This window comes from Ursus maritimus, unplaced genomic scaffold (assembly GCF_017311325.1).
Source record: "Ursus maritimus isolate PB19 unplaced genomic scaffold, ASM1731132v1 scaffold_29, whole genome shotgun sequence".
NCBI classification, from domain to species: domain Eukaryota; kingdom Metazoa; phylum Chordata; class Mammalia; order Carnivora; family Ursidae; genus Ursus; species Ursus maritimus.
This window is the reverse complement of record NW_024425452.1, coordinates 1,980,349-1,997,257: the sequence shown is the minus strand read 5'-3', so window position 1 is coordinate 1,997,257 and position 16,909 is coordinate 1,980,349. Positions and strand designations below refer to the sequence as shown.

Below are 16,909 nucleotides of genomic sequence, written 5' to 3'. Positions count from 1 at the left end.
GAGTGTGCCCGCTTCTCCACATTCTTGTCAGTGCTGGAGATCATGTAACATATATTTTTGTGTGTCTAATGTGAACATTTTAAGGGATAGATTTCTGGGTCAGACTGCGTGCACATTAAAAGTTTTGATAGACATTGGTCAACTTACCATCACGTGTGAGCATGCTTATTTCCTCCACATTCTTGCCAACACGGCACTAGGGTATAAAAAATATTTCCCAGTTTGATATAGGTTCTTTTCATCCGCATTTTCTTGATGTCTCCTAAGGCTTACAATTTTTCATATCTTTGTGCCGTTTGTATTTCTTCTTTCATGGATGGCCTATAACCCATTTTTTCCTTTGTGTGTTTATCATTTTCTTACTGATTTTTAAACACTCTTTATATATGAAGGATACTAATATGCATATGGAAAATTATTTTTTTATTTAGTTGACTTTTAATTTTGTTTACCCTTTTTTGTGTGTTTGCATCTGCAACTGATAAGTTTTAAACAGTAGAATTGATCAGTCTGTTGCCTTCATGGTGTGCTTCCAGAACCACCTCAACCTTGAGTTTCCTGGGGCTACTTTTACTTCTTCAGTTGCTGGGCCCTGAGTGATGGGCTGGCTGCCGATGTCAGCGCGGCTGCATTCAGTTCTTTCAGAAGGAGGCCAGGTCACGAATGCCAGTTCTCCTGGGACTGCTTAGCCCCACGTGGGGGTGGGAGGCTAGTCCTGGGGAAGAGGCAGCCCCTGTCTGGGACTCAGCATTATGTGACCCGGGGAGTTGCTGGCTGGAGTGTTGCAGAGCCCACCTCACATTGGGGTGATCCAGAAGCAGAGGATGAATGTCAATGAGGGGTATGGACCTGATTCAGACCAGCAGGGCCCCAGATCTCTCCTGCCACTAAGAGCTGGCCTTAGGGGGCAGTGTTGTTCGCTAGGGCTGGTGGTTAAGAGGAGGGGCTGTTCCTGTTGAAATCTGCTCTGACTGATTGAGCCTCAAAGAAAGTCAGGACAAGACCAATTAAAGACCAGGGCTTTAAAGGGCTCACGTGAGTTAGTTCAACTGAGGCTTCCTGTGATAATAGCATAGGATAACCTCAAATGCTACGGGCAGTGCTGTTTCAGTGCAGTGGTTTTACCTGGCAATTTGTGTTTCCCCTCAGTGTTTACTGAATTGACTTACCTCCTTCCTCCACATTTACCAGATTTACTCCTGGTGAGACAGGCTTGGCGAGGAGGCTGACGGGGGCAGTGGGTGCTGGCAAGTTGCTGTCAGCAGCTGTTGCTGAGCGGAAGCTGGGGACTTCCACGGTTGAGGTGGCTTGGAGCCTCAGTTTCCCCGGCCAGTCATCTGTGGGCTAGAAATAAGATCTGTTTTAGAAATGTGTGAACGGTGCTGAAGGGACTTTTTAAAAAACTTTCAGCAAAGTGGGTCTTTCAAGATACATTGACCAAACCCTCAAGAGTGGCCTTTACTATTCTGTCTACAATGGGCTGGCTATTCAGAGGGATAATTCCACATTTCCTCCTGAAAATTGGGGATAGGAATTGGGATGTATAAAATGGATTGTGGCCATTACAAAACTGCCACTTCCTTCCACCCCTCAGACACACCAGGCTCACTCCAGTCTCTCAGCCTTTGCCCCGCCGTACTTCGGCCTCACCCCCACCTCCACCCTCCCACCTACCCTACCCCCTGCTTCCCCAGATCCAGCCGGGCTGACTCCTTTCTGTCACTTAGGTCTTGCTCCAATGTCACATCCTCAGGAGTGTCTTACCCACAAGCCTAGGTAAGGTCCGCCTCTCCCCCCAGGATGTCGTTCTCCCCCCACTATGTCGTGTTACCTGACTCTCTCCTTCCCAGCAGTGACACCATTGACAGTAATAGTAATAGCTAATCGTAAGGGGTGTCCACCCTGTGCCAGGTAGTGTCGTAAAAGCTATACGTGTACAAATGCTTCAGCTCCTCACGTTAACCCTGTGAGAAGCATATTGTTATTCCCATTTTGCAGGCAAAGAAATCAACCCCAAGAGAGGCTAATGCAGTAGTTTGACGCCAGAAGTCATCTGTTCATCCTTTGTTTCTTGAGCACTGATTAAGGACCAGGACCAGGCTTTGTGCTAGGATTCAGAGGCAGAAAACTGAGGAGGTCACATCCTTGCATTCGGGTCATCCGGAGAGCAGTGTTCCAGATCAGGCTGGGTCAGGGAACCCTCTTGGAGACCCTGGGGCGAGTTGCGTATCCAGATTCATGCAGGTTTATTTTTCCATCTGTCAAATGTGACTCGAGGAACCTGCCCCAGTTCCTCCTCTGGGTTCTTGGGAGTTTTGTTGTTGAAATCACTCGGGGACATACATAGGGCAGAAGAGATGCACGGTGTCATTGGGCAACCTCACTCCGACACAAGGAGATAGAGATAGCAAACATATTCTTTCTGCCTACCCAAACACAGGAAAGGTGGAGAATTAGCTACTACTCAACTCTGTTGGGGCAGTACTGGAAGTTTTTATCAGATGCCATCGCCTTCCCTTACTTGTAGGCATCTCGTCGTCTCTCAAGGGGTTCTTAAATGTCTCGAAGATTCCAGCTAGAATCTCAGAATCACTTTTTGGTCCACTGATGTAGGAGATCCTGTACTTATATACCTGGTCAATAGAATTATGGTCTTTAGGGCAATAGTTCATCTGATTAGAACTGTTATATTGTCCAAGGACCCAAAGTCTCTTGCGTAGTGATGGCACTTTTTGAAGGAAGTTGTTCTTATTCATCATTAGGCCACTAGTCTGGCTGTTTAATTTCAACAGCTGGTATTTTTCTGGAACCTAACGTAAGGGCACTGTTTTGCTTTCTACGGTTTTTGCCAAGACCATTAGTTAGAAACAAGCCTATGGTAATAGATGAGATGTTGGTGTGTGGTAGAGAAACAGCTCTCTGGAAACGGCCTTCATGTTCCTTGTCCTTCTCTTGAGATGAATTTGAAAAAATGAAGCAACCAAAACTTCAAAGTAAAGTGAGCCAACATGTCTGACCCATCCTCCTAAATGGTATGTAAGAGGGCGCTTTGGTGTCTGCTTCTTGCCCTGAGCCCCACCCACCTTTCTGTCATCGTGGTTTGTTTCCTGTGTCCAATTTGTTGCACGATCTGTTAATAACCAAACATGCCCTCACAAGCTGGGGAGTGTTTGCAGAATCATAAAGCAATTAAGTTATAATCTCCCACTTTCCAAAAGAGACAGGCATCCGGCCTGGGACGATCCAAATGCTCTTGATTCTCCTGTTTCATTCATTTGCATTGTTACTATCCTAATGCAGACCCCTGTCACCCCGTTCAACCCCCATCCATCCCCCATCCATCCATCCATCCATCCATCCATCCATCCATCCAGGGGGGCACTTGTTAATGGGCCAGGCCCTGAGCTAGGATATGGGGACATAAGGTGAATAAATCACCCTTCTTGCCTTCAAGAGATTTCATACAGTAATAGCAGGAAACATGAGTTCAGGGAAATGTTCCAAGCTCCGATAATCAGGCCTTAACATTCCCACTAATGAGAAAAGGCAGGGGTTGGTCAAGAAAAATTTACTAGACCTTATAGCTCAATCTTAAATGACAGCTCAGTGCTTACCTATATGCATCCTCCCTTCCTTCCTAGCCCCTGGCCTCTCATCTTTCCACAGATATTAAGCATCTACTAGGAGCAAGTCCTTTATGTCCCCACCTGCTCTGTCTTTGACATTGGTTCACATTCCACCCATGTAATTTCTCTACAGCTTCGGTCATGTCACTTGATCTGAAGGTTTTAGCTCCTGAGCCTGACGTTCGGATCCCTCCTTTAGGTTGTCCCAGCCTGATGACCAGCTTGTTTCTCATTCCTCCTGTGACCAAGCACACTTACTCACTGCCCCTGAACATATCTCAGATGCTGCTTTCTCTTGTTCGTCTAGTTTGACTTGCCCTTCAAGGGCCAATCAAGTCTCGCCTGTTTCGGAAAGCCTGAGGAGGTATGTTGCTTCCTGGTTTGGGGCTTGGAGATGTGTGGTTACACATTTCTGGATGCCCATCAGACCACATTGTATCATTACCTTTCTGTGTAGGCCTGTCTCACTCCCTTTTTCATGTCGATGGGATTCTTACTTCATATATCTCGGTTCTCCTCTTTGACTAAATGTGCAGCCTATGTATGGAAGTCACCCATCTATATTTACTAATGAAAATTGGGGGGAAATTACACATCCTTTGTCACTTCTTTCTGGCAGACCCTTTCTGGCAGACCCTTAGTTCTGCTACTGAACTAGAGGAGGTCAAAGTTACCACTCTGGGTATCTAATCTATTTTTTTATTTTCAGGTAGTGGAGAGCGTGAGGGTCTGTGTTGGTTGCTCTGTCTTTGCCCATCTCCTTCTGGATCCATTCTCTGCCTTGCTGTGTCTTGGGGAGGCTGACCTCTGTGGATAGCATCAGCTGTACTCCTCTACCTTACCTTCTAGGTTTAATTGGGTTTGACTAATGGGAGATGCCAGCAGGAGAGTCAAGAACAGGTGGAGAGAAAGGTTGGAGTATTAATCCTCTTGCTCCCTCTCTGCTTTATCTGATTTCTGGCAGTGGCCGGTGTGTGTGTGTGTGTGTGTGTGTGTGTGTGTGTGTGTGTGTGTGTTTAATAGCTTCAGCCCCTCTCCCAGATTTCCAGCCTCATTGGGCCCCCGGAACACCATTCCGTCCTCTTGCCCTTCAGATTTAGGGGTGGTAAGGACGTCTTGCTGGTGTTAGTCTCTGAGTGCTGCACCATATATTGTTGGTTCCCTTAACCCTCCCACAACTCTGTAACTTGTCCATTCATTTAATTAGTTTCATTTAAACCCTTTTGAGTGCCATCTATACTATGTTACTCAATCAGCTTGTAGGCTTACTTATCTATCTCAGTAGTCAACCCCATGAATTGGTCTGTTCCATTTTCTTTCAAAAGTTTCTTTTCCCCCCCAAGGTTGGGGGTGTTTATATTCAGAAGAATTTATAATAAAAATAACAGTCTTCTGTCCCCTTGTCTCCCTAACCCAGCCCCACTCCCTTGGGGGCAACCACTTTTAACTCTTTCAATTACTTCTTTCTGGCACTTATCTCCATATTTGAAAATAAGGTGCTTTTATTTCACTCCTATTTTAGAAATTATCAGCTTACTTCCTGTTGTGATAGGTGATGATTTAGCTCACTCATACCACCCTTCTACCTCCCTCCCCACATCCTCACAACATAGTTGTATTGTTATTTATAGTTCCTCTATTTGGTTAGCTTTATAAGTGAGATGTGCTATCGTATTTCTTGCTCATTAACAACAATCTTTCTTGATTCTCTTCTCAGTAAGATGAAGATGTTAGTGTTCTTACCCCAGCTAGCTCCCGTTTTCCAATTTCTGTCATCTCTATTTTCACCTTTACAACAAAGGTGATACCATTTACATTTTTATTTTCTAATTGCCATTAAATCTTCTATGCTTTATCTGTAGGTTGATCCTAAAGACTGAAAAATCAGCAGATAGGATTTGTCTTACTGTGAATATGTAGATAGTAAATTGTGTATTGACAGTCTGCCCTTGGACATACTTGTTTGGTTTGCCTACTAATTTTTTTTCAATTTCAGCCAATATTTTAAAATAGAATTTTCATAAAAGAGTTAGAGTTTGGGATATTGTTTTAATAGTTGGAAGCTCTGGCATATATGGTCTGACTTCCCAAATGGTAACCCTGCTTGAGGATGCCTCCTTTAGAATGGGCTTGCCTACCCCAGTTTGCCACAGTCCCCACCACTCATTCAGTGTATGCGTGTGCTTAATACCTCACCTGCTCTGTCTACGGCCATACCACCCTGAACACGCCCGGTCTTGTCTGATACCTCACCTGCTCTGATCATTAAGTTACTTGCCTCACCATGAAGGCATTTAAGTGTGTGACTCTGATGCCTGATCTATTATCCTCTTTGGAGCCAAGTAATAATATATTAGGAGTCTTTTTTTTTTTTTTTTTTTGACAGCTTTTTATTTTTCCAAGAGTATCTTATTGCCTTTTTTTTTTAAACCATTTGTTGTTATCATATTGTCATTGTTCTTCCTCCCAAGCCCACCAGCCAGTTGGGTATTTTACATATCCTCCCTTCTTCCCAGAGCCTCTATTCTCCTCAAGTTTGATCTGGTTGCTCTCTAGGCCTGCTACACAATTGTCATCTGGGATTTTCCTTTACTATTTTACTAGTTCTACTGCTTTCTGGATCTCATATCTTTTCTTCGAGTCCATTCAGTTTCTTCAGAGAAAAAAAAATGCCATTTTTCGCTGGGGAGAGTGGATATCTGGCTGCCCCATGAGCCACCCATGGAGGATTCAACTCCTCTGACTCCAGATTTCATATAATCCCCCTTGTTCAGCCTCACATCTGATTTCTGCCCTCCATTGCCCTGAGTCATGAGCCTCTTGGCCATTCTGCCAGGCTGATGGACTCCCATGATATTCACGTCTACTCTGGGCTCAGGCTTCCTGGGCCTGCATCATCAGTTTCTAAACTTCTGTAATCTTAATTTTCCACAAATTTTTTCCAGTCTCTTTCCTAGTAGCCCTTACCTGTTCTCTTTGTCATTTGAAATGATGTCTTTTCTTTTTCTTTTTTTCTTAGAGAAAGAGAGGGAGAGGGAGAAAGAAGATCTTATGCAGGCTCCCTGCCCAGCATGAAGCCTGACAAGGGGCTCGATCTCACAACCCTGAGATCATGACCTGAGCTGAAATTAAGAGTTGGATGTTTAACCAACCAAGCCACGCCCTGAAATGATGTCTTTTAAAATGTTTTTCTTTCACTTTCATCTTTGCAATGACGGATCCATATGAAAAGGACATAAGTGAATGCAGTTCATGTGTTATCCATGTTCCACCTAATCAAGATGGAATCTCAACCCTTCTTGCATCTGTTTAAAATTTTTGCCTGTAACACTTCAAGAGTTAACAGGCTAAACTCTCCCCCGTCTAAGGAGGGGCTTTTAATCCTAAATTTATCCTCTTTGGGATTTAGGAGAGATTCCCTGTTTATAATGTTACATACCTATCCAGTCCATCCTTTTGAAAAAAATGATTAAATTTAGATCTCGTATTAACAGTGTTAAGGCAATGTTAGCCGCCATACTCATCTTCCAGTTTTGGAGAAGTTAACATGATCAGTTATTTCTTGCCCTTATAAGTCAAATGCAAGTGTTTTGGTGTGCCTGGCGTTCCTCTACAAGGTTATTCAGGGACCCAGGTACCTCTGTCCTGTGATTCTGCTATGTTTTAGAGGGTACATTCTCAGTGGGGGCAATATCACCCTCAACGGGCCAAATCTTACATTCCTTATATAAATATGACGGACACATATAGTACCTAACCAGATATACAGTGTACCTGTGGTATAATTTCATGGAGGAAGGCAATTAGGAAAAAAGTGTCCAAAATGGCTCCTTTCTGGGGAATAATGATGAAGAAAGGATGGAAACACTACTGCAGCCCAGGAGGCCCCGGGGTTCAGGTGGAAGGGAAAAAAGAATGTAGTTAGAAGCTCACCCACCTCTTCACCAGCATGTCCCCAAGATGACATACCTCCCCGGACACTCATTTCATCGATGAGAACTAGTCATAGGTCCCATCTTGCAGCAGGAGGAGTGGGAAACGGAGTTCCTGACTGGACAGCTGCCTCTGAGGGACGCCTTTCACTAAATAATGGGGAGCGTGGATTTTGGAGGATGTTTGGCCTCCAAACACGGGGGTCAGCAAACGGTCTTAAAGAGCCAAGTTCTAAATATTTTAGGCTTGTGGGCCATATGGTCTCTGTCACAGCTAGTCTGCTTATTGTGGCTGAAGGCGGCCATAGACAATATGTAAATGATGGGTGTGGCTGTGTTCCATGAAAGCTCTCTTTGTATAAATAGGGTGCTGGCTGGCCTGCAGGCTGTTGTTGGCCTGCCCTGGGTACCTGATGACCAATCCGAGGCTTTTCGGTTGTCCACATGTCCTCTGCTTCTCAGACCTGGAGCCTCCCCTCAGCTGAGTGAGGGCAAGGCCCTGGTTTTCCTATGAGAAGAATGGAATGGGAGATGGCCCTCAACCAAGGGAGGTGTCGAAGTTCCAAGTGTGGAGAAAGGAGATCTATTTTGCGTGTGATGGTATGCTAGGAAGCCATCCCCACGTCTAACCTTCCCAGCCCGCTGACATGGCGGGAGGCAGAGTCCCTGGCACAGAGTAGTAAGTGCTCAGAGATGGGTGATGATTGCGGTATTCTGTGGTCGGGGGTCACTTAAAAGTACCTGCGTTAGGTAAAATAAGTCCGGGGAGGATACGGGTTTCTGTTTCTCATAACATTAGGGAATGTACCATAATGTTAGTGAATTATTATCCGATAGTTAAAGCTAATATTTACAAAGAGCTTTTAATAACATGACAAAATGCTTATGTTAGAAACAGGATACAAAATTGTATATACAATATGATCTCAACCATAGTTTCTTAAAAGTTTAGCAAAAAAGAAAAATAGGAATAAATATTCTCACAAAGCGATGGGATTAAGAGGCATTTTCCTTTTGATTTTATCAATGTTTACTAAAATACGTCTGGTCACAGTGGCAGATAGGCCACCCCTGCCACTTGGCAGAGGCTCTTCGGGCTTCAAGGGGATTCCCTGTGTCAGGGCAGACAACCAGGGGAAGGCACAGCCTGCACCCGTCGGATACTGTCCGGGATTACCGGGAAGGCTCAGATTTGGGGGTGACAGTTGAAGGACGGTGGGTGGGAGAGTCAAAAGGTTAAAAGGAGACCCTCTCTCCAGCTTATGTAATTGCTCTGAGAGGAGAGGAGGGGGGAGAGAGAGAGATGGGGCTCAGCAAATGAGTTCCTGGCTGCTTGTCATGTGAAGAAAACTGATGTGAACGACACTTTCCTCCTCTGCTTCCTGCCCTGCTTTTTTGTTCTTTGTTTCGTGAATAATGTGAATACAGGTTCCTCATACTTGGGAGTTATTTTTACAAGGTCCCTTCTCTGCTTCAGATGACTCAGAGCTGGGGCCTTCTCTTGAAGACGTTCCTTGGGAAGCGCTAGAGAAGACGCTGAGCGCTGGGCCATCGGGGGGTCAGGAGTGGGTGTCCTGCCTGCCCCAGACCTGTCCTGGTCTTCTTTTTCTCTTGGAGCTATGTCCACTGCAAGGAGGAAGCGGCGGCTGGAAGGAAGGCCTTCCTGACAGCCCTGCCTTTCCCTCCCTGTCCTTTTCCTCCAGGAGAAACGATCAGGCCTGCTTGCCAGTCTGGACGGGAGCACATAGCACTATCCCCAGGGTGGAGGCTTCAAGCTCTAGTCCTAGGAGGTCCTAGGAGGCTGCTGGTTCTAGTCTAAAGGTATGAAAACCATCTGAGCAGTGGTCACCAGGCACCAAGGGAAAGAGAGGATTGGAGGAACCTGTTGTTCTTTCTCCCACCACCCCACTGCTCCTGTATTCCTAGAGAGTAGAGGCTGCCTACTTCCAGAAACCACGTCCAGCACTAAGACCTAGTGAATGTGTGTTGGATAGATAAATTAATGAAAGAGAAGCCCCTTTCCATGGAATGACCCAGACATGCCTGTGGACCACGGTGGGCTCTGCATCTGTTCCAAAAGACACGCGTGCCCAGATTTGGGCATGCGGGCTGGACGTTGTTGTTACTCTCAACATGGGCAGCGTCTGACTTGACCCCTCCTAACCACACTGAGAAGCAGGGTCTCGTTTCCATTTTATCAGAGGGTTGGGGAGATGAGCGGCTTGCCCAGTGTCGTGCAGCTAGGAAGAGCTGGGTTATTGCGCGCTACGTCTGCTGACTCCACGGCTTCCCCGACCCTGTGTTGCCCTGAAACCCAAGAAATCCCAGAAGGAGAGGCTTTCCTGCTCCTGGAAGAGACTTCATACCCTCCTTTGTTCAGCTGCAATGCCGTCCTTCCAGGAGAACCAGTCCTTCCCCTTCTGCTCTGCCTGTAGTGGGAGAGTGGGTCTTAGCCACTCGCTGCCCAACCACCCTTGGAAGAATATGGTGGGAAGGCCCCTCTCAGACTTCTCTTCTCTGATGGCTTTGGAGAAAGGGGGACAATTGGGGAATCCTCCCTTTCTCCTCCTGCAAATCTTCCCAACCCCCAACTCCCTTTCGTGCTGTTTCTTCTCAGGTCACACGGTCCCCAGCTGAAAACCCAAGTTGACCATTTGGAACTCAGAGTGTATTTTCCCATACAGGTAGCTTGAATAGGACGCTTGGCCTGCCCATGAGCTATCTGAGACAGAATATGAATAGCATTGGCCAAGTGGAGAGCTAGTTTTAGTATTAATGATTTCGTTGATTGATTAATAATGTCATCGCCATGTCTTGCCTGGAAGGCCATAGCAGCCGCGTGACTGGTCTGTCCTTTTCCATTCTTGTCATCCCATAGTTGGCCCCATCTCTTCCTCTTCTCAGAGCCATCCAGTGGCTTCCCAGCTCTGCCGCCTGGCCCCTGCCTGCCTCGCTGACCTCTCTGCCAGCCCTCCCCCTTCTCCCTCAAGCTTGTATCACCAAAGGACCCAGCACCCACTCTTCGCCCTGCCTGGGACTCTCTTGCCTCCTCGAATTACCTTGTTCAATCTCATTTCATTCAGGTCTCTGCCCAGATGTCACTTTTTCAGCTGACCTTCCCTGTTCATTCTTCAGAATGGTGACCTCAGACATCCAACCCCCTCACCGCTCTGTCTCCTTACCCTGGCCTATTTTCCTTCCTGACATTATCATTCCCACCCTTCCGCTGCTGGTGTGTGTTTCCTTGTGAACTGTTGGTCTTCTCTAGTCGGAAGTCAGCTCCACTGCTCAGGGACCTGGTTTCTTTTATTTACTGCTCTGTTTCCAACTCTAGAAGAGTACCTGACACATAGTAGGTGCTCAGTAAATACTTTCGAATAAGTAGATGCATGAACAAAGGAATTAATATCTACATCTGACTGACAGGCAGGCTGTGGTTTCCTATGGAACTAATCACACATTCCAAATCACAGTGCCAAAAGTGAATGTCAACTTTTCCCAGTCCTTAAGATTCCAAGTGCCGGGACTTCATTTTAAAAATGAATTCATAGATTATTCTGGAAACCAGGACTTCTTATTCTTCATTCTTGACAAATAGAGACACCAGTTTTCCTAGACAGTTGTTCTCAGGGTTCTGAATTTGGCAAAGTTGCGGGGGGGTAGGGGTTAGGGGCACTTTGGTCTGTGAGTCTCCTGCCCCCAGTTTTACTGAGAATGACTATGTTTTCTTGGTTAATCTAGAGCAGAGTTTCTCACTTTAGCACTACTGACATTTGGGACCAGGTCATTCTTTGTCGTGGGGACTGTCTTATGCACTGTGGGGATTTTAGCAGCACCCCTGGCCTCTGCCCATTAGAACCCCCAGCTATGACAACCAAAAGCTGTCTCTGGACATTGCCAGGTGTTCCTTGTAGGGCAGAAATCACCCAAGGTTGAGAACTACCGCTCTACCATATGCTGGAAGCTCCCCACAACAAAGAATTATCCTGCCCCTAACGTCACTAGTGCCCAGGCAGTGATACTGCCCTCTAGAAGAATGCTTGTCACACGGAACTCGTTGCACTGATGGAAGTGTTCTGTTCTGTTCTGTGCCGGCCAGTATGGCAGCCGCCAGCCGCATGTGGCTACTGAGTACTTAAAATGTGGCAAGTAAAACGGAAGAACTGAGTTTTTAAGTTCATTTCAGATTATTTTAATTGAAATAGCCACTTGTGGCTAGTAGTTACTATGTTGGACAGCACAGCTGGGGAGAGCAGGGCTGCTCACACTTAACATATGCACACAGATCACTTAGGGACAGAGCGGCTGATTCAGCAAGCGTGTCCCAGTACAAACTGGCTTTGAACTCTCCTGTTTTAATACAACTTAGTGTGAAATTTTGCATCCTATTGCATTGTGTAACTGGGGCTATTTTAATTTTTTAAAAAATGAGCAGATTTCATCCCAGATATTTAAGTACATTTCAGGAACACATCAGGTTAATTCCGTGGCTCTGAGGATAAAGGTGATAAAGCAGGGTGAGAGGACAGGGGTGTGTTGGGTGGGGGACTGTATGGGCAGAACTTAGTGAAAGGAATAGTATTCCTCCCTAACAATGAGGATTTTGTTTCCCTCTTCCGGAATTTCCTCAACTTTAATCTCTGGAGTGAAAAGCAACATTTAAGTGCTACATTGTACACACAAGCGAAGGGAGCGAGGGCCTACTGTAACTCCCTGGGCCGCTGCAAGATGTTCTAGGGCATAAACCCAGCACTCACGACCTCCTCAAGTCAGCGGTTCTCAGCCTTGGCCACATATTACAACCACTTGGCAAGCTTTAAACGCTATCGTTTAATAGGTTTGTGGTAGAACCCAGGCATCCGTGGTTTTCTAAACTCCCCAGATGATTTTGATGTGCAGTCAGGATTGAGAACTGCTGTGTTAGCCCATGGAACACAACGGTAAAAACAAAACAGAACACAAAAACCAGACATTGCCCATGCGATAGTAGGGCTTACAGTCCGACTGGGGAGACCAACTTGCTAATCAAATAATTAACTGATTGCAACTGTGTAAATACTGTTGCACACACTTATATTTTGGGAGAGTCAGAGAAGTCTCACTGAAGGTGTAACCTGAGAGCTTGACTAGATGCTAATGTGGGAGGAGCTGGGAAAAGAGCATCCTTGTCAGAGGGACCAGTATGTGCAAAGGTCCTGGGGTAGGAAAGACCTTGGGGTGTGTAAAGCCCGAAAGACAGGCTGGCTGAGGCCGTGAGCAAAGGGGTGGGAGGCCTGAGGAGGTTGCGGTGTGGCTAGTAGCCTGCTTTCATCAGCAGTCTACAATGAGTCTGTCTGATGATATGTTCTGTGTTTCAGCTATTCTGCTATTGATGTGAATGGCCCAGCTTCTGTGTTCTGGATGAACCAGGTGCAAGAAGGCTGGATTAAATGGTCCACTTCTGTCTCATAGTGGTCTGGACAGGACCCCCTCCTGCCACGCAGGACAGCTGTGTTTTTCTCAACCGCCATGGGAGTGGGAGTGGGACACCAAAAGAAGAGAAGAGATGTTTAGAGAGAGAATGAGACTTTTCCCCCACATCTAAAAAGCTTCTGGGCCTCCCCTGGCTGTTGGGGGAATGTGTCTCACTTGAAAATTAGATCTTCTTCCATGCCACCATTGTCTCTGCACAGTGGTCAGTGAGCGGAGTGGCTGGCCCCCAAGCACTTGGAGTCTGAGATTGCTCATTGCATCGATTACTCTTCTGACCGTTTCTTAGCTGTTCTTAAAGCTACAGATTGGATCCTCCCCCCTCCTTTTCCTTCTTTTTAAAATCGGTGCCAATTTCTAATTTATTGTGGGTGGCATGGAGGGAATTCTTCACACTTCATTTGGTCCTGTTTCCCGTTTCAGAGGCTCCCTGTTGTATATCCTGTGTCCCCAGCTAAACCTCCCCCAGCCCATCAGGGCAGGATGTGAGCTCCTCTTTACTTTCTTTTTTCTTTCTTTCTTTCTTTTTTTTTAAAAGATTTTATTTATTTATTTGAGAGAGAGTGTGAGCACAAGATGGGGGGTGGTGGACAGAGGCAGAGGGAGAAGCTGGCTCCCCGCTGAGCTGGGAGCCCGACATGGGTCTGGGTCCCGGGACCCCGAGATCATGACCTGAGCCGAAGGCAGATGCTTAACCGACTGGGCCACCCAGGCGCCCCTGAGCTCTTCTTTTCATTACAACTGCTTCGTGGCTGAGAAGAATCCTCCCTCTTGGGTTTGAGCCTCTCAGTACCCATTTTAAGTGTTTGTTTCTGTATATTAATTTTTCCCTTCCCCCAGCTCTTTAAATCTTTGTTCTCCCCCTTAACTCTGACAGTAGTGTGGTATGTAAGGTGGCGTTTGTCACCACGAGTGTGCAGAAGGGAAGCTGAGGCCCGGACAGCAGCGTGGGGCAGTGGGAAGAGTCTGGCCTTGCCTGGTGGCTTGTTGACTGCAGGTCCTTGGAAAGGCACACAACCTTCCAGGACCGTGTCCTCCTTGGTCGTTTGGGAAAGAGGCAATAAGATTTCTGTCCCCTGTAAGGCGGCGTGGTGATGGAGTAAAGAGGAAAGGCTTCCAGGCTTCAGGTTCTGGCTCCAGCACTCAGTTCTGTGGTCTTGGGCAAGTCAGCAGGCCTCAGTTTCCTACTTGGTAAATTGTGATACCCGCAGTGACTCTGCAGGATTGTCGTAAATATTAGAGGCGATCGCTGGGAAGTCTCCACACCATGCCTAGTCTGTGGTAGGATGTGGTAGCTGGTCCCTTTCCTCTACCCTCTGGGACTCAGCTGTTTGTCCAAAGGAACCCCCGTTGTTCGTGGTGGGGGGCCAGAGCTCCTGAGTGGGGCTCCCCGTCAATCCCCGGAAGGACATCTGGATTCCTCTGATGCAGTTGAGCCTGGGGCAGATGAGGCATGACTCAGTGAGGGTTAGCCCTGGCATGGAGTGGGACTTCCTGCTGGGGACTCTCAGCAAGGTGAATGGGGACCACTGAGGGTACACACCAAGAAACGGTGAGTCATCAGGATACCTGGCCACTGATGGGTAATGCCTGAGCCCTTGTAAAGCTACCCGACGGCCCCAGTAGTGGTTGGGGAGATCATTCCGTGGACTCCTGTTGGTTTTCACATTGAGGGAAGGCATGGCTGTCCCTGTCCCCACTCACTGGGGTGCAATGATGGTAATGCTGCCCCTTATTCAGGGTCTTTTGGGAGTCACGCAGTGTGCTTTTTGCTGATCTCCTTGAGACCCCTGCAAGGAAGTGCAGTTAACCCTGTTTTAACAGAAGAAAAAGGGCCAAATAGCCAATGAGGGATGGAGTCACATTTGAACCCAGGTCTGCTGGGCCCCAAAGCTCATGTTCCATGCATGAAATTGTATGAATTTTCCTAAAGTACTACCCCGTCCAGGATGCTTCTCCAGCAATAATCTTAATAATGGAATGCTTGTCCACATTCCAAAATGCACACGTTGTCTGTCTTATCAGTGCTGATTGACTAATTTTTACTACCGGCCAAACTGAATTTAACCAAGTCACCACTGCTGGGAAGAAAATAGGTAAGAGCGCCAAAAACTTGGTCTAAAATTGGAGGGAGAGCAAGGCGGCCCCTATTTTGGATGCCTTGCGCCAGCTCAGGGTGAGAGAGCTGCCCCTTACGTGTGCACCACATATCTCTGGCTTGCCACAGGCACCTCCGGGGCACTTTATAAAACCCGCACATCTTTAATGCTTGCCTTGAACACCACAGTGACTGAAGTGTGGTGTGAGGCCAAGAACCAGTCTGGTCCTTTTTATAAGCCTCCTTTCGTATAGCTAGAACGTGCCTTGCTCCTTCTCATCACAGGACCTTTGCACAGGCTGTTCATCATGCTGGAAACACCTTTCCTCTCTTGTTTCTCTGCTGCCCTCTCTGTTTTGCTTCACTAATGTATTCTTAGGGCTCCGGTTAAAGACTGGTTCCTTAGGAAAGCACCACTGACCCTTTTCCATGGTAGGTCTACCCCTCCATCACATGTTCTTAAAGCGGTATCCATACTTCTTTAGAGCACATCGCTATTCCAGTTATTTCTGATTTGTTAATGTTTGTTTCTCACGCTAGACTATAAGCTGCATGAAGGCAGGGACCACTTTGGTCTCCCCTGTTCTCTGCCTAGTGCCTTGCCCGTGCATGGTGCATACATACCATCACTCAGCCACCATTGGAGGATGAATGGATGGTTGGAGAGAGGGCTTGAGCTAGTGATTTGCTTTCCTCTGCCTTAACTCCAGCCAGTATGGTCTTTTTTTAAACAGGTTAGGGAGGTTGTAGTTACCTGCTTCCATGTCTGCCTTGGGCCCTCTTGAAGGAGAACCCCTCTTGAGAGCCCCGGCGGCCAGCCCAGCACCTGACGTAGAGTAGATGACCAATGACATCTGACTCTCTGGTTGCCTAAGCATAGCTCTCGCCCATGACACCACCAGCTCCAAGGACTCGGGCTGTGGCAGGAGAGCTTGCTGAGGGTCAGGACAGCGTGTTAGTCATGGAAACTGGGGGAAATACGTCCCTGCTTCCCACCCCACGCCATGGTTTAGCTTCTTGCTAACGTCTACGACGCAGGTTGCCAGTTACTACGTTGACTTATTTGTACATAAACAGTTATTCCCATAACCTTCTCTTCTCCAACGTACAGAGATAATGATATACAATCTTTGTAACATCACAGACATCACTTCAAAAGCATTCTGTTGCTATAGGACTGTTTATGATATGCTTCTCACTAGAATTTCATGAGCAACAAACTCCCAAATTGCAGATGATTTAGCATTGGAAGCAGGGAGTGAGACTATATGAGTGTTGGAGATTAAAAAAAAAAAGACTTTGAAAGGGGAAGTTTTTCTTCTGTGGAGTTATCTTCTAAAGTTTAAAATAAGAACTACTTAAAAGCTGAGAGTTCAGAGGAATGAACACTTTCTCTTAAGCATTCAAATGGGTGAAAATGACTTGTAATCTCTCCCTCAAGTATTAAGGCAATAGGCATTTAAAGCCTTTTTTTGGAGCTGGCTGTCACAGACAAAGGATTTCTCAATTTAAAAAAAAAATCATTTTTATGGCATTAAATAGTAGGAACGAACACCAGCAGCCCTCTTGACATTTCCGAACTGATTTATTTTCTGAAGTGTCCCAGTCCGTTTTCATAGATAACACTTTGTTCTTCCTGTTCGGGGCAGTAGCTTCGGCTGGGTTGCCATAGTGAGGGCTGGGAGGTTTTGACCAGGTTCTTTGAGCCCCGTGCTCTGTAAACTGAACCCAGCAAGTTCCACTGGCTCTGTCCCGACACTGGCTCTTTCCCTGATGTTCCTGCA

At 46.7% G+C, this 16,909-nt stretch overlaps 1 protein-coding gene across 4 annotated transcripts in view; it reads left to right on the top strand.

Annotated features, from left to right (window-relative positions):
* The window catches only part of TRERF1 (transcriptional regulating factor 1), a 204,749-nt gene that overhangs the window by 114,824 nt on the left and 73,016 nt on the right, over positions 1 to 16,909 (top strand). The gene's annotated exons all lie outside the window — the stretch shown is intronic.